The 21,741-nt window shown below is 41.7% G+C and overlaps 1 long non-coding RNA gene across 1 annotated transcript in view; it reads left to right on the forward strand.

Moving 5' to 3' along the window:
* LOC116147202 (uncharacterized) overlaps window positions 1-21,741 on the forward strand; it is a 187,105-nt gene that overhangs the window by 61,121 nt on the left and 104,243 nt on the right. The window contains exon 5 of the long non-coding RNA XR_010377684.1: window positions 9,893-9,962. This is a non-coding gene — a long non-coding RNA (uncharacterized LOC116147202). The remainder of the gene's footprint in view (window positions 1-9,892; window positions 9,963-21,741) is intronic.

Here is a 21,741-nt window from a genome sequence, read left to right on the forward strand (position 1 = left end):
CAGTGAAACAAAAGCTTTGTTTGTTTCAGCTTCAGATCCATACGTGTAGCATCTTCCTATGTCCCAGGCCCTTTCATACAGTTTTTTGAAGCAACTATTTGTGTGGCAGATGTCAACTCCCTGAGCGTTCCTAAGTCCCTGAGCACACTGGGTTCACCTTGTCCCCTGAAATTTAAATCAAATTGGTATTGGCCTTGGCAAACATCAGAGTTCCCCAGGGAAGAATGGCAGCCTCCCTGTTAGAGGTGTGGGCAGGATTAAGGAGCCAACAAGAGTTGGTGAAGCACCCGGGAATAGCAACAGTGTGGAGTCATTACCATCATGGGGGAGGGATGGGAGAGAAGCAGTGTTCCTGCAACATGGGAGCCCTGGAAGTGGGAGGGGGCCAGCCAGTCAGGAGTGGCAGTGGTAGGGGGCGTTGGGGGCCAGGAGTAAATACCCCACCCTCTGGGTCCTCCCACTCTTTGAGCTCTTGCTGTCACCTCCCACTGGCTGCTTCTACCCAACAGGTGAGGCATCCCCGGGGATTTAATCTGCAGGGGTCATTGCCCTCCCTGAGCACACAGCAGAGCAGGGAAGAGTGTGGAAGGGACCAGGACCAATCTCAATCCCGTATACAGGAGAAAACCCAATTTTTCTGCAAGTTCTTAGGCTTATGCTAGAAACAGGAAAGGAGACCTGTAGAAGCGAGGTGATACTGCCACAACAAACAACCTCTACATCTTACAGTGTTGCCCCAGCATTTATCACCGCCATGCAGGGCTCAGCTCCATGTGGTCACTCAGGGACCCAAGCTAATGGTGCTCTGCCTTCTGGAGGTTCTAAAGGGAACAGGAAGCCTTCTCAGTGCTGAGGGTGAAAGGGAATTGTGCATGTGCTTTTCACTGCTTCATCCTGGGAGTAACAGCCACCATCTCCACTCATTTTATTGGTCCTCTCTTGTTTTCTAACGTCAGTTCCTTACCCTCCTTGAAATCCCTTCCTTTTTCCTTTGAATTTCTCCCCTCTTCCCACTAGCTGCCTTAACACTAAATTCCTGTTCCTTTCTTACTCAGAAAATTTAGTTTTTCACTTACCCCAGACTAACCTGGTCTTGTTTATAATGTCTTATTTCCATAAGCCAAACTCCCTACTGAAGTATATTCTTATGAAAAGATAAGTCACTTCTCTTCTTGAGAGAAAATCTGAGGTCAGCTTTTAAGGAGATTCAATTTTGTTTCTTCACATATAATTTCTCAATTAAAAAAAAATGATGACATTGAGAGTCAGAGAGGAGGGTGACTTACCCAGGGTCGTACAGGATTTGACTGATTTCCTCACTCTGTGTCCGTATCTCTTTCCTGTATCCTGCACCACCTCCCTCTCTGTATGCTCTTCTTGTAAAAACCACTCTTCCCTTAATACCATCTGCCTGGTTTTTCTTTTAATCTTGTGCAGTTGAGCTCTGCATATAAAGAAGCCAACACCTTGGTGAGAAACATTAATTTTCAGAAGCTTTTATTTCAGTGACTCCAAAGATAATTGCTAAAAATAGGTGCACTCCCTGCAAGACACAGTTAAAATCAACTCATTTTGTGGTCAGGGCTCCCAAAGGCATGAGATGTGCAGAGCATGCAAGTGTTTGAGCAGCCGTGACAAATTTCCCCCACGGTTGGGCGTGCAGTAAATAATGATTTTCTCAGAGGCAGCCTTTGGTGCTCCGAGTTGGAGGTGGGTGAGTACAGATGCCTGGAGATGTCCAGGTAGGCCTGGGATTTTCCAGAAGGGAACACGCATCATCTTCCATAAATACAGGAGTACAGGGAGGAGAGAGGTTCCTGGGGACCGTACATCTGGGATTACTAGTATTTCAGAAGTCCACAAATATGTTCTCTGCCTAAGAAACCTTCAATTAATGTTGATAATATTCTTTAGCGTCTGAAGGAGACATTCCAGTTGGTATAAGTTCAAGGTCTAAAAGAATTAGCAGCAGGTCGTAAGTGGGCGCCATTCCTATTTTCTCTTTGGCCCATAGAGGAAGGTAGTTCTGTTCACTCCTCTGCTTTCTAATAAGTGTGGGGAGGAAGCTTATGGACTTGGCAAGACTTGGCTTACCTCCTTGTTGGGTGTCCCAGTGGGCACACTTACACCTTTCCTTCTCACACTGTCCGTGGTCTTCCTCCTTCCATCTCTCCCTCTTTCTTCTTCTCCATCTCTCTCCCTGCTTCCCTCTATCTCTCTCTGTTCTTCCTTTGGACCTGTCTCCTCCCAGATACAGCAAGGGCTGGCATGTCTTTCTCCTTGTGAAGACCAGGCAGCCTCCTCTGTGTTTGCTCCAGCTTCTCAGCCTGTAACTGGGTGGGTAACTGAATCGTGCAGGTCTCAGAGTACAGATTTGTAAGGGGAGCCATGTAATGTTCTCCAAATTCAGTTCTACAAGTAAAAACTAACTCTTCCCTTGGGTCCTTGCATCTTTTTTTTAGATGTGCTAGAATCCATATGGGGAGGAAAAGGCCTGCCTGATGTCCCTGAACTTTCAACATATAGAGAGTAGGCTGAGAGGTTAAAACTTCCACACAAGGACTAGCACATGAGAGGAAAGAACAAGGTGGAGTAACAGATGCTGTTGATGGGGCCCCCAAGGCCAAGGTCAGCTCTTGAAGGCAGAAGGTTTCAGCAGTTGGAAGACTTCGGTATGGATGAACACCAGGGGCTGTGAACCTAAATATTTTGTAGTCACAGGTGGTTTTGACAGATGTGGGTCGTATGTTGTAGGACTTCAGCTGGGGCCCTTAGAGTCAGTGCCTGGGGTTAGGGGGAGAAGAGATTCATCCTAGGTGGGGTCAAGAAGACTTTACCAGGAACTGAAACAATCAAAGATCCTTGTCTTGGTTGAAGGTACTTGTATTTTTCTTGCGCCAGGTTTTTCTCAGCTATCGTAGGAGTCGCCATGTTGGAAAAGGCAAGATATTATGTAAGAGCCAGCGGAACTTTCTGCAACACGGGCTTCTCCTTAATCACAGCCACAAGGCAAGAGGGCCACTGTAAGGACTGGGTGGAGGTATTTTGTGCCTCCTCTCCATGCCATGGCCCACCTCTAATTTCAAGATTGGGGCCGGAGGACCATTCCCATGGAAGCTGGCAACGTTCTGCTAAGTGTCTTATCTTCGCTTTCACACCTTAGTGTGTTTTCTGAAGCCACATGACAGCCTGAAAGAGCAGGGAAGTTAACAAACCCCGAGGAGCCCTCAAAGGATAAGGCTGGGAGGCAGTGAACAAAGACCCCCACCACTTGTCCTTCAGAGGGACGATTCTGAGGCACAATACTGTTCCTCAAAGGGTCACCAGTGGGGTTGAACCCCAGCTGCCCACAGTATTAACCTGCTTGGACCTGCCCCTTTGTGACAGTTACCTTTTCTATGCCCCCCTCTCACCACCCCCTTACTGTTGCTTCCAGGGGCTACATCCCAAATCAGCTCTCTGCACCCAAGTCCTCAGATTTTACTACCCTCAGGGGAACCAAATAAAGACACTGGATGACCTCTTGTGTGTCAGATGTTTGGAGGACTAAACTTTGGCAAGTGGGAGTCTAGTTGATTTCTTTCTCCCTTTATCTTTTTCTTTATCCAGAGTTAAGGGACTAGGAGTGTTGAGTTCAGAGAAAGTGAGACAATAGGTGCTAGAAAGAGATTTTAACACTACTTTTTCAGTAGCTTGGGGAATTAAAAAGTAGGAAAGGCAAGATTTGGGACAAATACCTATGACAGAGGTCATCCCTTTTATTTGACTTAGTGCTGGCAGAAGCAGTAGTGGGACTTTGCCAACCATGGGAATTATTAAATTTTTAGATCTTTCCCAGTTGTATGAGGTTACAAATAATGGTTACATATTTATTGTTTTAATTTGTATTTCTTTAATTAGAGGTAGAGCATTTTTCTTTGTATTTATTAATCACTTTTTTTTCCTGTACATTCCACAAATTATTTAACAAATCACTTAGATGATAGAGATTTGGGTAAAGCCCTCTCTTTATTATAAGAAATGCTACAATATACATATGAAAAAATATCCAATCTTCCTTATTACTAAAGTATAGCAAATTGAAAGAACAATGACATTTTTTTCTATACTTTTTTTGGTAAACATTGACATGTTTGGTAATACCCCATGCATACAGTTTTTGCAGGGAAATTGACACTGAGATTGACAGTGCAAATTGGTACACTGTTTTGAAGGCGCCTGAACCATTTCTATTAAAATTTAAGATGAGCCTATTCATTGTTGCAGCATTTCAAGAAAATTTGTCCTGCAAATATGCTTACACGAGGTCCCAAATATTATGCTTTATTGAGTGTGTGTATGTTGGTCTGTGAATGAAGAATGGACTAGCCAAGATGGAGAATTAATTAAGACTTCTCGCTCCTTCCTGAATTTACCCCTGGAGATGTTGCAGAAGGGAGAGAGAGTCACAGATCCTTGAACGTAACTAAAACTATGAAAATCATTTGGAGAGGGTGAAAGGGATAGAATGTTGGTCTGAAAAGGTCAAGAGAGGTCCAGGTGCCAAAGACGGCAGATAGGCAGGGTGAGAACTCTAGAGTTAGCCCCCTCTTTGCTGTTGCATGCAGGGACACAGTGCTTCAGCTCAGCACTAGTCTGAGGCAGTTGGAATAATAATAGCAAGACAGGGCTGGGGATCTGCGGGGGTGGTGAGCTGATGACAAGGACTGCCGGTGAGCTGGCTGGTCTCTGTATAATCCCAACAGAGAGTGCAGCCCATGGTGAGCAGCACTGTCTGGAGCCTAGAATCTGGTCCATTCCTAGAAGAGGAGTGGGAGGGGCCGTAAAGGAAGTAGCTATGAGCAAATTGTTACACCAGGCTCTCTGACCTGAAAGATCCTTCCCACAGCCCAGTTCAGCAGGAGGAGTACAAACTAGGGTCAAGGATTTTGCCACCAACCCCATCTCCCTTTATGCATCCTCGCTAAGGTTCCAAAGGAGTATAAGTTTGTAGGAAAATACAGCAAGACACCAAATTCCATAATCTATACCATAAGGAGCAGAAATAATGATTTAACCAGAATTTTTAAAAATTAAAATAAGAGAAAACAATATTCTAAGAGAAATAAGCAAAGATCTTAGGAACATAGGAATAAAAAAGTTTTGAAGAACTCTTTGGCGATTGGGGGCGTGAAAAATATATTGTAAACAACAAAAGATATTTTGTCAGTGGTGAGTTAGGCAGCAGAATGAATACAGCTAAAGGACAAATTAGTGAACTGGAGGATTCAGCCAATGAACTCCCCCGGAAAGCGTCTGGGAGGGATATGTCTTTGGAAGAAAAGAGAAAAGTTAAGAATTAGAATTCCAGTACAAGTCTCAGAAGGAGAAAGAGAATAAATGGTGAGGAGGCAGCCATTTGCCAGAATTAAAATCGGGGATGGTATTTAGGCAAACAGTTGGGAACTTCAGGTCCCCAAGCTCCTGGGCTGTCACCAAGAGACTCTAATCCAGAGTGGCACTGCAGCACAGTGGGGTTCCTGAATGTATTCAAACATGGTAATTTATTACTATTTATTTACAAGAAACAGATTGTCTTTTGACCTTTCTATTCCTACAGGGCTGGTTCTGAGCTATTGTTGTAATGGTTTTCAGCACAGAGGAAGAATGCAAAATGTGTAGCAATTTCCAACTCGATGCCTCTTGGTCAGATTTTGATGGATAAAGGGATGCAAATGAGATGCAAGACCCTTGTTAAGCACCATTCCCCCTGATCATCCTGTTCAGACACTAAGCATCTGGGCAGCAGCTGCGGATTTTAACTCTTTTGTTCCCTTTGCAGTATCCTTCTGAAGTTCTTTTCCCCTTTCCTTATCTGTTTTGTTTGCTATTGTCAATTTTGCCACATTCTTTTCTTTTTTTTTCCTATTCTTGTTTTTTTTTTTCTACGTTTCTTTCATCATTGCCACTTTCTCTTCTTCTTCACTGTTTCCAAAGTTATTCGTGATTCATCCATCAATGTATCTATTCAACAATTATTTTGAGCACCTACCATGTTCCAGGCACCACTGAAGGCAGTGAGGGAAAGGCAGTGAGGGCACAGTGAACAAGACAGATCAGAGGTACCTAAACCCACTCCAGTGGGGAGGACAGATAATAAGCAAGTCAACAAACAAAATAAAGAAAAAAAAAAGACAAATCCAGGTCTTAATAAATGCAATGAAGACAATCTATGCTAGAGAGTGACGTGGAGTGGGGCAGGGTTGCTTTAGATGAGGAGAGAGTTGTCACGGTAAGTCTTTCATAGGAGGTGATGGTGGAATTAAGATCTGAATTATAAGGAGGAGCTCTGCGAGGTCTGGTGGAAACATGGTCCCAGCAGAAGGAAAAGCACGTGCAAACGCCCTGCAGTTGGAATGGTACATTTTTCTAACTTCTCTTTTTTTCCACCTCATTTTTCATCTCTAGTAAATTTAGGTGGAGACCATGTCCTTACAACCTTAATTCCCTGTGACCTGGTTTCTGCTCCAACCACTTGCTTGAAACAGTTTTCTTTTTTGTTTGACATTGTTTCTTTGATGGCCACCAATGTCATCCTAGGTGTGACAGTGACCTGAGAATAAAGAAAAACAGAGAGAATGTTAGCCCTTGGTCCCTGTGTTCAGTAGTTGTACGTCTGTAGCTCAGTCTCATTCTGTTTAGGGGTAGGTCTTTATAAGGGTAGGGAGTGTAGAGGAAACCTTTATGAGATATGAAAGCCCACATTGACCCATGTAATCTGGATTGGGTACCCATCTCGTGTGTTTCTCTAGCCCCTGTCATAGCTGTTCCCTCCTTCTGTCACCTGTGAGTCCGTATACAATTCCTTTCCTTCTTTAATCTTCACGAGGCTGCCTGTTTCTTCTTGGCCCTCTATTCTCATTTCCCTTGTAATAGTATTATTCATTCATTTGTCACGGCCTCGTGGTGGGTAGAATGCACTTTCCTGCCCCTTGACCTTGTTACTCTGACTGTTGGGATAATAGTAGACATGATACAGGCACAGGGTTGGAATGTACCTGTGTGGTTGGACTGGCCCCCTTGCATTCCTGTCATTACCATAGGATACAAATGCCCAGAGAATCAGCTCATCCCAGAAAAAAGGAGAGACAATTTCAGCACACCTGAATCCAACCCAGCCTAGATCAATCAAAACCCAGCTACCCATAGATGTGTGAGCAAGAAATTAATATAAATATAACAAATATAACTCAATAAATAGTCCTTGAATAAATGTATATTGCTTATGCCATAGTTGCTTGTTTATAGGTCTGTAATGAGCTCTCTGGGGCAAGGAACATTAACATTTCTGCACTCTAAGTCCATCCATGCTCCAGGTGAGCAGTCAGCACTCTGAATACTTTCTGGAATAGGTCTGAGGTTTATTCAGGAGACATTGGCAGCCTCAGCTTCTATCAGCCAGGAGCCAAGGTAGATTGCTGCTGAAATCCTAAGGATTTCAGAGCTTGACCCTTGGGTCCTGAGTTTCTGGCCCTTTTCTTATTGTCATGAATTTTTAAGTGTCTTCTGTGCTGTGAATGGCCATCAGTGAGGGCTAGAAGGCTGGACAGTCTCCAGGCTACTAAGTACCCAGGACATGCTGCAGAATGATCTAGAGGTCGGCATGGTGACAAGGAGCAATTTGCTGCCTCCTCATCACGGAGGATGAGAGGGACAGATACATTGCCCCACATTGTCCATGACAGCCGTAATGCTACCTGATTTACAGGCCTCCAGGGCCTTCCCGTTGCGCATTAAAGTGTCCGTGTTGGGCTTTTCCTCTGTCTGAGTATCTCAGATCCAGCCTCGAGGAGCTCAAAGAGGAATTGATTCACATTGACGTGGCTGGGCAGACGAAGCTTCGGGTGGTGATTCTCAGGCGGGATGCCTGTATAGAGAAAGCTGATACAGCTGTGTGCACGTGGGATCTTTTATTTTTCTGTCCAACCTCTTTTATCTTTTGGTGGTAGCACCCTGCTTTTTCTTTGGGAAAACTACTCTCCCCACACTGGATAGCACGTTGGTGGCGCTGTCAAATAAATAAATTAATATTTTTCTCAATTTGTGCTTCAGCCAGAACAGAGCCTAGGCAGAGGACTTGAGTGCAGGTAGTTTATTTGGAAGGTGACTTTAGAAGTACTTTTAAGAAAGCAGGGAAAGTGAGAGTGGGAAAAGGGCATAAACCAGTATAGGATGGGCTAACGAGTGGATTACCGATGGCACGGAGGACCGAGCCTGCTTGAGGAACCTCTCAAAAACCACTTGGGATGTGCCTCAGAGTCATCCCACTTGAGGCTAGGGAGGGGGAGGGGAATTCATCTGCTGACTCCTATCTGTTTTTTGAGAGTAGAAGAGAGATTCAGGATCTTGTAATGAGATGCTGTTAGTGGGCTGTCTACCACTGTCTACCAAAATTACAGGCAAACTCACGTGAGCAGGACGATGTGGGCTATCAGCAGCAGCTCCGCAGTACCATTTCCTCCTCTGGCCACAGGTGGGCACAAGCCCCAGGTCAGCCCAATCAGATGCTCTCTGGAATCTTGAGGAGATTAACACAGGGGATGGGAAATGACTGGAATCTGTTCATCTTCATGGCGGGGTGCAGAAGGGACTGGCTGCTAGTTCTTGATACCTTAACGCCCAGAGTGATTCCAGTTCACATTCTCTCTGGTTGTTCAGTTTTTTCTTCAATTCTCTGAGCCTCTCCATAAATCCTTCCAATAAATTCCCCTCTTATTAAGTTAGCTAGAGCTGATTTTGGCGGCTTGCTTACAAAACGCCCTGACAGTTGCTGGGTCTCCTCCATAAGGGGCTGTCAGAAGAAGCGGTCTTTCATGTGGCTTGAAATGAAATGGCACACTTTAGACTCTCAGCGGGACCGCAGATTGCAGGATCATCTTTGCTTAAGGTTACTGAAGACCTCAACACCCAGCCCTCAGTCTCAGCTCATACGTCAGCTAGCCCATTTCCCCCAGTTCACTCTAATTACCATCCTTAGCTAATCACGAGTCTCCGGTATTGCTTTTGGATAGATGTATGTGATACAGAATGGTATGGTGTGGTATGGTGTAGTGTGATAGAGATTTCCATGGCATGGCACGTTGGTTAGGGTGTGGATGCTGGAGCCGGACTCCTTGGGGTCAAATCCCAGCTCTGCCATTAACTGACTATGATCTTGAGTAAGTTACTTAATCTCTCTGTGACTCAGTTTCTTTAACTGTAAATGTGAATAATAATAGTAGCTAGATTATAGAGTTGTTGTAAAGATTAAATGAGTTAACAAAAGTACCCGCACATGGCCAGTGCTATGTAAATATTAGCAACTCTTACGCCTGAAGGCTGTATGTGTACGGGTCCCTGTGCTTTTTGGGTTCACAACTCTGCTTCCTTAACCTCGTGAAAAGCACGGTTGGTAGGACTAGCTGCCCTCTCTTGGGCTTGGCTCAATGTTTGCCTTAAAGGGCAGGGAAAAGTACATTTTACATTCACCTACTATGTGCCAGGCATCATGACAGATGTCTCTCTAAAAGACAGATACTGTAACTGCTATTTTACAGGTGAGAGAGAGCTCAGAAAGATTAAGTAACTTGACCCAGTTCACTCAGCTAGAAAGAGTCAGAACTGCCATTCTCCTAGGTCTGTTTGGTTCCAAAGTTTGTGCTGTTTCCCCTGTGTACATGGCTTCCCCTACACCCCAAAGCAGATAGCTGCCCTTTCGCTCCCCGCCGGCCTTGCACAGTTCCTATCCTCGCCGTTACCTTCCGAAGCTGTGGTTTTGACATCAGGGCTGCTGGGTGCATCCCTGAGCAGCAAGTGGACTCTGAGTCCCACTCCTTTTGCTTTGCCACTCATTTGTAAATTTTTTTTTTCTCAGTCTGTGTAGATGATCAAGGACAACACTCCCTAAAGACAGTTCGGCATCTGACTTGGAGCTGACGGAGGAGGTAAGTAAGCTTGGTGGTTAAGCCCCTGGGCTCTGCGTGGGGCCACTGGGGCCCAACCGCTGCTGTGCACCTCCCTTGACGTGCCTCTTTGGCAGGTGATGTCATCCCTCAGAGCCCCCGTCCCCTTATCTGTAAAAGAGGGATGGGAAAGATAATGGTTAGCTCTTAGGGTGTTTGTAGGTGTTAAGGAAAATAAATATTGAGAAAAAAGTATTTAAAACATTAAAAAAAAAAAAACTTGGGTAGAGGATGACTTTCTAATCTAACAAGTCTATAAACCCAGGACCGACAACAAAAGATAGACATGTGACCACATGAACAATGAAACCAAACATATGGCAAAAGAACAAAACAAAATCAAAGACCAAACTATAGACTAGGGAATTTTCTTATAACATATATAACAGAAAAAATATTAATATTCCTCATATACAGAGACCTCCCGTAAGCTAAGAAGAAACAGGTAAAGGATACAGTAGAAGACTGAGCAATAGCTATGAGTAGTCCCCTCACTAAAGAGCGTATGCAGATGGCCAACCGACATTCAAAAGAATGTTCAGGGACATGTAAATTAAAGTTAACACGGGGTACTATTTTTCTTATCCATTCGATTGGGGAAAAAAAACCTAAAAGGAGAAATTATCTCAAGCTGACAAAAATCTGAGGAAAGAAATTCTTTCATATATCTCTGGTGGGAATATGAAATGTGACAACAAGTAATATTGGAAAAAATTTAAATATCTGTTAAAAATAAACCACTCACACTTTTTACCTAGCAACCCTACATTTAAGAATCGTTTTATTTAACGGAAAGCATCTCTGTATTAAAATATATGTTCAAGGATGTTTATTCCAATCTTTGGGGAAAAATTCAAAACCAGCATGAATATTCCTCAATATAAGACTGGTTGAATAAACTGTTCTATACTCATTATGGAATATATGCAGTCATTAAAAAGAATGAGTATCATTAAATTGTCGTGTTTCCATTACAGTGGGATTACTATTCAGTGATGAAAAGGAGTGAAGTAGTGATACACACAATTTGAATGAAACGCAAAGGCATTATGCTGAGTGATTTATATAATATCCTCGAAATGACAAAACTGTCCTGTTGGCAAACAGATTAGTGCTTGCCAGGGATTAAAGGTGGGAGGAGGGTGTAACTACAGAGCAGAACTTTTTGGAGGTAACAGAAATGTGTATCCGTACCATGGTGGTGGTTATATAAATACATAGATGTGCTAAAATTATAGAACTGTATACTCTTAAAAAGGTCAGTTTTACTGTGTAGTACTTTATTTAAAAAAATAACAAGTTTAACAACAACAAAACAAAAAATAAGTTGTATCTAGGTCTCTCAACCTGGCGGGGTCTACGTGATATACTCAGAAAAAAGTTGTAAAACAAGGTGTATAATATGGTTCTACTTTTGGGGCTCGAATACCCCAAAGAACTTGTCTACATATGATTAGAGGTTTGTGCACGTTTCTTTGAGTATGAGTCGAGATGGAAAAACACATACCAGTCTGTTGATGTTGGTTGTCCCAGAAAGGCAGGAATAGAAAGCATTAGGGGACATTGCTTTATACATCTTTTTGCATTGTTTCACTGGTTATATTGAGTGAGTACTACATTTTAAATTAAAACAAGAAAACCAAACAAAAATAATAAAGGAAGATTGAAGAAGTAGGAGAAAACCAGAAAGAAGGCTAGCAGGAAAGAAGAGAAAGATCCAACAGGGAACTGGCTGGAGGGAAAATGACTTTGAGGCTCAGCGGTCAGGAGGCCTATGTGGTAACAATCAGATTCCCAAATCAGAAATGCATGAGAGTTGCTGGAACAGAATTCTGGATGTGGGCCAGGGAGAAGCAGTCTTTCAAGGGTTAAGACTCTGGCTCATTTCTAGAACCCAAGCCACTTCTTCTGCTCTTCTTTGTTTCTTTCATCTGTCCCTTTGTTCCTGCGTGCATCCATCTGTCCATCATCCATGCATCCATTCGTCATCCACCCACCATTCAATCTCAAAAATTTCTTACACTCCATTTTTCCTACAAATCATAATAAAATCCAAAGTAACACCCAGTTTTCTTGTGTGCTTGTCTTTAAAGGCTACAACGAATGGAGGCACTGGGTTCTTTTCCTCAGCTTTTATTCCTGAGACTCAGTCTCCTAGACCAGTCCTGTTGCGCTGTGTCGCCATGACAGCTCTCCCCAGAGGAGCCTGGTATCTATTCAGGCTCCCAGTTCTATGAAATGGGCATCTGGGAATCTCAGGCTTTGGTGCCAGACTTTGCAGTGAGTCTTCCCCCTGCCTTAGGAGCACCCAGGGCATCTTCTCACAATTCCCTGATCTGACTGATTAGACAGCTGTCCCTGACTGAATAATGAGAACAGGGTTCTAGAACCATAACCGCCTGGATTCAAATCCCAGCTCTGCCACTTCCTATGTGCCCTTGGGCAAGTTTAATAACTTCTCTAGGGGCCCGGGTTTTCTCCTTTATAAACCGAAAGTGAGGGTAAATGTGTTAGTAGATGGAAAGTGCTTGAAACAGTGTCTGCTCATATGCTTCTCACCACTATTATATATTACAGTTGTTGTTTTCAATAATTATGTGGTGTTGGGTTGCACTGTTACATGAGAAGTGCATTGTGTTGTTTTAAATAACAAGATACTGAATAATTTGTGTAACATGATCATATTATGTTACAACTCTGTGTGTGTGTGTGTGTGTGTAGGCATGTATGTTCACAGCTGTATGTACATATGTATGCACATTTGAAAAAGCAAGGAGAAAAGTCTGGACGACCATACTTCAAACTGTTCCTGGAGGTAATATTTTGGAGGAGTGGCTTTGGAAAAGAATTCGAAGGGAACTTTTACTTATTAGTTTATATTCTTCTATTTTATTATCCAATTTACAATTGCTGTTATGGGTTTTATAATTTAAAAATAAAAATAAACCAAAAGAATTGAGAGATTTTATGAGACTGATGCGCTACCTACTGCGCTAATGAGGCACCTTAATTGAGAGATTTTAAAATGGAGATAAGACCAGAGAATCTCTTTCCATCTCCTGTTACAGAAAACTGACTATTTTTCTGTCATTGGTTGTTTGACAGTCACAAAGGCAGTCATAAAAAGGCCATATATTTTTTCTAATATTAAAGCAATTCCTGGGATTGTTGATCCTAATGCGAAGGAGAGATTTGTCTGATATAGATCCACGAGGTCAGTCTAATAAATCAGTCTGCTGGTCCTTGCATTAGAAATTCAGAGTCTGGAGATGCAGCTCTCAGTGTGCCCATGGCTCCCCAGACACCACTAGTCCTCATCCCCGTTGCCTACGACCTTGATGGGCTGGGCTGGCAGAATTTGAAACTGGGCGTTCCTCTCCACACGCCTCCCTCTTCTGCTTTGGAGCTGCTCCTTCTTAGTCTAGAGATATCCAGAGATAACTTAGCTGCAATGGAAAACCCAGAGATTTGCTTTGGTCCTCCTGGAAAGGCTGCAGAACATATGGTATAGTAAGCAAAATGATATGGAAGGCTGGGATTCTCTGGCAAGACCTCAAAGTGACAAACTATTTTATCCCTTCCCCTAGAATGGGATCCCTTTAGAGACAGGTTCACATTGCTAGACACACTGAGACCAATACACAAACCAGATTTGTATTATTACATTGTAGTGGTAAGAGTTTTCAAGTCTAATCTTTCGCATGCCCTTCCAGGCACTAAAGTCTTTGAAGAATGGAAAAAAGATAGTACATGTATGATTGGCAGAGTTAATCTGAGCACAACACGACAGTCTCAGGTCAAATCAGAGCTCCCACATCAGCTGTGTGACCACAGGCGTGTTGGTAAGACTCTCTGAAGCTCAGTTTTGTCATCTGGATAATGGAGATAATAGCACTGCTTTAGATTGGATGCTTGGAAGCAAACTCTGAGATGGAGAGTTGCAAGGAGAGACCTAGTGAGGATACACTTGTAAGAAAAGTGGGCAGAGGGGTAAGCTGACCTGCAATAGGGCTGCAATGGAGGAACTCGGACGAGCACCTGAGCTGGGCCAGCCCTTCAGTGTCCCAAACTGAGAGAGAGGGGCTGCGCCTTTGAACCTTCAGCCCAATCAGTTTGGCCAAATGCGGTCCCCTGGGATGGTGTATAACCTTGGGTGATGTAGTTTGCTGTAACCGAGGGCACTTTCTAGTAAGAGATATAGATGTGAGCCTCCAGCAGCCTGTATTCCCAGTCGGGCTGCATTGGCTTTGAAGAGATCTTGGTGGGGCTCCCCAGCATCCACTACGGGTACACACTTGAGGTTTGTGGGCAGTTACCAGAGTACGTAGCACAGTGCCAACCACACCAAGAATACTGTTTCCTTTCCTTTCCTTCCCTCTTGAGAAACATTTCTCAATGACTTTGAAAGCGTGTGAAGATATTTTTTCCCCATTCCATTCTGTACTGGACTTCCCCAGTCACCAAAATCCCTGCATCCACCAGAAACATCTCTTTGCCTCAGGCAGTACAAAACAAGCACTAACAAAGCCTTAGTCTCCAGTTTCCTTCACTGGTCACCACGGGATCTATAATCCTCTGACAGGTAAGTAGCTAGGGGAGGCTTTGCTAGTTACACACTGCCATTTTTTAAATCATGTATTTTCTTGTTGGACATTTTGGATAACCCCCCTTTATTCCCTGGGCAATGTATTTTATGAAATATTGCCCAGATAGTTGAGGCTGGGTAAAGAGAAACACATTTAGCATGAGAATAAAGTCATTCATTAGACATTAAAAAATTTTTTTATTGGCTTCAGTAGCAGTTGACTCTGAACTCAAACTTTCAGGGAGGTGCCCTTCTCAGAAATCTGTGTACTTACTGTCCAGACCAAATGTGCTCGGGGAGGATCTTCCATTCTGGTTTCTTATTTTATCTCCTCTCTCTTCTTATAGCACGAGGCGGCATTCAGAACAGGGCAGGGGCAGGATTGGGAGGTTTTATTGCAATTTTGGGTAGGTGGGATCATCTGGGAGAGCAATAGAAGACTTTGGGGTATCCATTTTGAAAAATCGGTGCTCAGGTCTCTGGGTGAAGGAGCAAAGTGACTGAAACAGAATCATCAGAAGAACCAAAATGTTTAATTGGAGGAATCCATGTAGTGATTAAGATTCAGTTGGTGGGGAAATAATTAAAACCAACTCAAGATAGCTTAAGGAAGAAAATCTGTTCTTAAGAATACAGTGGTATTTTACAAGACCCAAGAACATGGGTGCAGCCAGTCTCAGAGATGGGCTATAATCAGGAAATCTGGCAGACTTCCCTTTCATTCACTCACTTGTGTTTCTCTCTACATATGTGCTTCTGGGAGGGGGCAGTGGTTGAAATATGTCTTCTGATTCTTTGAGAATTCTTTCCTCAAAAGGTGGACCCTAATTTTCCCCTCCCCTGGCATGTGGGCTGGGACTTAGTGACTTGCTTTTAATTAATAGAAGGTGGCAGAGTGGTGGTTCATAACTTCTTAGACTAGGACCAAAAAGGTATTGTGACTTCCTCACTACTCTGGCTCCTGGATCACTTGCTCTGGGGAGGTAGTGTCATGTCATGTCGGTAGCCCTGTGAAGAGGTCCGTGTGGTGAGGAACTGAGGCCTCCTGCCAACATCCATGGGAGTGAGCCATCTGGGAAGTGGGTTCTTCAGCCCAGTCGAGCCTTCAGATGCTGCAGGCTCAGCAGATAGTCTGATGGCAACCTCAGGAGACACCCTGAGCCAGAATCATGCATCCAGTCAAGCCCCTTCTAAATTCTTGACCCCCAGGGACTGTGAAATAACATGTTTACTGTTTCACCTACTAAATTTGGAGCTAATATTTTACACAACAATAGGTAACAAGTATGGGATTGTAAATAGTCACTGCCAACAACTCTCCTCCGCTTAGAGAACAGTCATCAGAGATGCAAAGTCTTAGTCTCATTTCCAATTTCCAAGAGGCAAGATTCGGGTTGACACAGTTTGGGTCAAGTGCTCCGGTGTGAACTGATACATGGAAGTGAGCCATGTCATATGATTTACCTGGGCACCACATGAATGTGAGGTTGTTGGTAAGGAACATCTAGGACACCCCAGAACAAATTCCATGGTGGGACAAGACTTTACGTCTTTGGTCACAGTATTTCCTAAGGAAATTGAAGCTTACCTTGGTTATAATACAGTGGTTTGAGCTTAGGTGTCAATGCCATATGTGAAATACAAGCACGTGATTGGCTTTAGCTGTATGTTTGCAAAGATTGGTGGGTTACCAGTGCTTTGGCAGCCTATCCCTTGCATGTCTGCCTACCCTTGAGGTGTCTGTGAAGCCCTAGCCCTGCCTTCTTGGCCACTTTAAAGTTGCTGGACATTCTCCAAAATTTCTTCTGGTAATTGTAGCAAATCCTTTTCAGAGATCTTCTATACCTCTTATAATACATGGGAAAAAACTTAAAAGTACCTGACTTTTCTGGAAATAAAACTGCTAGAATTCTCTCCCTCCCCTCCAATAAGTCCATGGAAGAAAGCAAACACAGTAAGTCTTATGTTTTCTGATTCATAAGTCAAGCCACTTAAAACAAGTGATGTTATGAATAAAGTCAGTGAGGTCATAGGGAGAAAGTCAGTGAGGTCATAGGGAGTAAGTCAGTGACGATAATGCTGATGTATACATTGCAACTTCTGGATGAATAAACGTTTCACATAATAAACATTACAAAAAAAATTTCCCAAGGTACACCTATGTATAGCTCAGGATTGAGGGTTAGATTTGAAAGAAGACAACAGCCAGGGAAATCAGAATGTCTTAGGGGAACTTCTAGGAAACAAACTAGCCAGTATACAGTTTGTGATCAAAGGTGTAGAACAAGTATAAATGTGCTTTATATTTACATTTTCATAATCTTCGTGGTAAATATCATCTAAGTAGTCTCCAGATTTAACCCTTTTCTAACAGAATATGATGAGACAACTCAGTGCTTTGTCTTCTCAACTGTGTGTGCCAGCAGTCTTCCCATTCCTTCTGGATTCCCTCATTTAATTGTCAATTACGGCTTAGAGGCTCCGTTGTCAGCTTAGAACAGTTGGTGCATCACTGTGATTTTAAATCCAGATTTGTGGGTCTAATACTTATTGGCCAGTTTTCCCTTCCAATGATATTAACTTAATTATCAATCGTAGTTTATGGTGTACCGTGAGTTTTCAAATTTTATTGAGAAGTTTGGATAGGGCTGCTAATATTAATACCAAAGTCCTTGGTATGAATGTTTTTGGACTCTTTGGATACTTATTACCAAATATTTCCAGGATGTTTCATACTTTCAGAGTCATTGTGCTGATTTACACACTCACAGATAGTATATGGGAGGACTTAACACCTTCCCATGGGGAGTATCTGCTGGTTTAATAGACCTTGGCCAATTACTTAGTACTTAGACTCTAAGGGTGAAAGATGACTACATGTCCCTAAAATGTCTTTGATCATCAGTGTCATTGAATAATTCCTATTTATTTATATTTTTCTTACATACATTGCCTATTCATGGTCTTTGCTTTTTTATTATGGAATTAGAATGTTTTCTTAATGCTTTTTAAAAGCTCTTCATATAGTAAGAAAAGTAATCTGTGTATTTTGTGGTGATTCTAACCTTTAAGGATTCATTTTTAACATCTCTGAAATAGTTTATATAACATGGGCAAATCAGAAGTGAAAAGTGTTCCTTATGTTCTTCGTTGTGGTTAATCAGTCTGCTCTAACCGATGGTATATAGAGATGGTTCGACATTTTAATTCAGTGTAATGTTGTAGAATAAGCTTGTAGTTTGGGGGAGAAACATTTCTGGGTTTAATTTCTAGCTCCATTACTTTCCGTTTTAAGACATTTAACTCTCTCAGGTTTGGTTTTCTTAGCTACAAGTTGAGGATAATGCTAATGGCTCTGAGGCTGGATTATTTTAAGGCTCAAATTACATTAAGCGCGTGAAAGGTACTTTATAAACTATGATGCTGACATATATAACTGGCTCTGAATCGAATTTTGATGGCCAGTCCTTCTGAGATTGCTTCCAGCTGCCAGAATTCATGACTCACTTGACTTGGATGAGGGTTGAAGAAGTAGACAAGTGGTTTTGAAATGAGTAGAAATTTCAGTGGTTTCTCTGTGAGTGGTGATGGAAAAGATATTTCTCATTTTTATAAAAGTAATCATTTTAAATTAAATGGCTGAAGAAAAGGAGGATAGTCTGAGGATTTGACCAGTGTTGTGGACTTGTTCCAGCAGGGAATGGTAGACAGAAATATTACTTTTTCTTTTCTCAGACAAAACTAACCTGTCAGCAGTGAAGCCTAGATTTTGTTATTAGTAATGGCCCAGGAAAACCACCTTTGATAGGGTTTATTTTCTCTCCTGATTCATCCATACACATCACTTTGGAGGAAAACTGATTTCTGATCAATGAAACATAACATCACAGTCCTCCATATTTAGTCCTGATTCAGCATTCAGTTAGGGGGTGTGAACACTAAAGTTTACGTCCCAAACTTAAAAAACTCAAATGTACCCTTACTTAAGTAGGATTTTAGCTCACCCTTTAACCTTTCTGAGTCTTCTCTGATAATTTACTGGTATGCTGTGCTGATTGCATAAGATAATGTGTGCAAAAGGTCTTTGTAAGCTGCAATCATGTCAAACGTGTAACAACAATAAACGTAACTTTAAACAAAATGAATATTGTTATCTGCATAGGCAGTAGCAGAACGTGATTGCCATATTGAACAAAGCACTTTAATTGAAAGCACTTTAAGAAATTTACTGTGTAAATTAAGCCTCTCCACCAGTTTTGTTCCTGTAATTTAGGTATTTTTCCATTAGGTGATGATAATGAGCTATGCTTACTTGATCTGAGTCATAGGGCTATCCTGATAGAGACGCTAAATTTATAACTCACTGTGTATTTTTGCTTGGTACCCAGGACTCCCAGAACTAACTCATATTTCCATCAAACAGGCAAGATTGTTACCAAAGGCTCCCAACAGCCTTCATCAGCTCCCTTCCAAGGTGTTTTCTTTTGTTTTGTTTTGTTTCTTAGCTGCTCACAGGTTTGAGCACACTATGCGATTTCCCTGTCTTTACTGCCTGGAACTTCCTTGCTTAGTCAGCTGATCCTTGACACTTTCATTCTCTGTGTTTCCTTCCCTAATCTCTTTTCAGAGACCTTAAGATCAAAGCTTTCAGGAGAAAGAAAAATACAAGAGCCCCTGTTTATGCAGAACACAGCATTTCTTTCTCCCTACAATGTCAAAAGCCTTATTTCCTTTCTTTTACCCGTCCAAAGAGAATCTTTCCCCTTGCCTTACTTGCCCCAATCTTTTTTCCCTGCTTCAACTACCTTTTCTAGTGAACTTAGTATTCATAGAAAGATTGTTGATACATTGTTTATTTCTATGATAGTTTTTTAGCAGCAGACTTTAGTTCACATATTAGGAGTCTCCCAGAAAGATTTATTTAGAAAAACATTTCTTAAAGGAATACAGTCCCTTTGGAGACATTTATAGCAGAATTGAGCATACACTTTATAAAATTTCTGTATCAGTCAGGATTGGGTTTGGCTGCATGTATCAGGAAGATAAAATTGAAACTGATTTTTAAAGAAATTAATTTCTCTCCCATGTAAAAGAAGTCTGGAGGCCAACACTCAAGTCTGAAGAGGCATCTCCATTATTGATCCATCTCCTTTTATCTTTCTGGTGCATATAAGCCATTCCAGTGTGTGGCTTATATCATCAAGGCCACCTCGTGGTCAGAGATGCCTGCTGGAGCACTAAGTGTCATCAGGCAGGAAGAAGGAGAAAAATAGGAAGGCAAACGGGAGGATGTCCCACCTGAGGTAGCTTCCTTCCCGAAAGTCCAACCCCATACTTTCATTTATATTTCATTGACTAGAACACAGTCATATGGTCACATCTAGCATCTGGGGAGGCGGGGCAAAGTAGTCTTTTATGAATGCATCGCCACTCCAAATAAAACTAGGATCTGTTACTAAAAGAGGGGGAGAATGGATACTTTTTGGCAACTAGCAGTCTCTGCCACAGTTTTATACCACATCCCTTGGCTTGTTTTTAAGTTAAATCAGCATTCTTGTCATCTTGCCTAGCTGGTTCTATTTTGCATTTCTCTTCCAACAGCCCTCCCTTAATTCTTTCCTAGATGAAAGAGGGATAGTTTTAGAAGGAAGGTGGTTATTTTGAGCATGTCAGTGACAAAAAAATTTATATGACAGAAAGGGTGGAAGGTCAGTGACAGACCTAGGGCTTCAGGAGTCTAGACAAGTATTGGAATAAATTGTGGGATATATGCCACCAGTAGAGATGGCTTTAGGTAATAATTGAGAATCATAAAGTAAGAAAGATTATATTCCTTTTTCAAACATCTTTTTAAACTTAATTAAAATTTTTTATCAATATAATACACATATATAATTTAAAAAGTCATGTAATGCTACAAACATCTTAATAAAGAATGGCAGTTGCTGCCTAGCTTTACCACATCTTTGAGACCCGTTTATAAAAGTCAATCACTTTAAACTCTCAGCTCGTCTAATATTTACTTTCATATTGGCAAATTACACCCTTATGCTGCCATTTCGTTTTTAATTCTAAATTTTCTCAAAAATACATATTTAAGCATGTTTGTTTTATATGACTTTGAATGTCACTTTCCATTTATAGTTATGAAATATTGGCTATATTTCCTGTGTTGAGCAAAATACATCCTTGAGCCTGTCTTACACCTAATATTTTGCTCTTCTCATGCCATTTCTTGATTTTTAAGGAATCTTAATTAAAAAAATAATCCTTGACTTGCTACTATGGGACACAAGACTTTAGCTTTCTAAATTCAGTCCCTGCTGATCTCTGCCTTATTGCCTTCCTCTTCCCTCACTCTCTCAGTATGATTGTATCAAAATTTTATGTTAAATGTTTTTACATTATTATGATCATGCAAATACTGTTCTCAGATGAACCATAAGATGTCCTATGATTACAGTTTCTTTTACTTTTTATTTTTCCAGGAGTTAATAATTGCCTCTTTTTTTTTGGTTTATTTGCTTAGTTTTCTATGTACTTATTGCTTTCTAAATTATTCAGCAAATTCTCAAAATTCACTTAGTGTCATCAAATGTGTTAGATTAAGTTTTCAGATTTTTGTATGTTTGTGACCTCTGCAACTTTCCACCCTCCTGCTCAGTTTTGATTGTCACTCCCTAGGCCATCTGTACAGATGTTATCCTAAATCTCCACCACTATCCTGGAAACTTCCTTGACTTCTTTGGTTGGATCACCAGTTTCCTGGGTTTTATGTATTCCTTTTCCTTGGTAAATTTTCTTTAGTAGCTTCTGAGAAAATGTGAAACGAAGGTAATTTTTTGAGGTCCTGAATATTTAAAACTGAATTTTATTTACTTCCACAAAAACATAGTTTACCTAGAAATTCTGGGCTGGAAATTATTTCTCCTTAGACTCTTAAGGTATTTCTTTAGGACATTCTGGCTTCCAGATGCCATTGTAATTTTTATACCTTTATAAACAACCTAATTTTCCTCCCTGGAAGGACCTTCTCTGTATTCTGAAATGCCATCCAAATATGCTTTAATGTGGGTCTTTATTCCTTGTGCTGGGCACCAGAAGGATACCTTTAATCTGGAAATTCAAGTTCTTTAGTTTTTTTTGTTTTTTTTTTTTCTCTGTATTTGTAGCCAG

This window comes from Camelus dromedarius, chromosome 24 (assembly GCF_036321535.1).
Source record: "Camelus dromedarius isolate mCamDro1 chromosome 24, mCamDro1.pat, whole genome shotgun sequence".
NCBI classification, from domain to species: Eukaryota; Metazoa; Chordata; class Mammalia; order Artiodactyla; family Camelidae; genus Camelus; species Camelus dromedarius.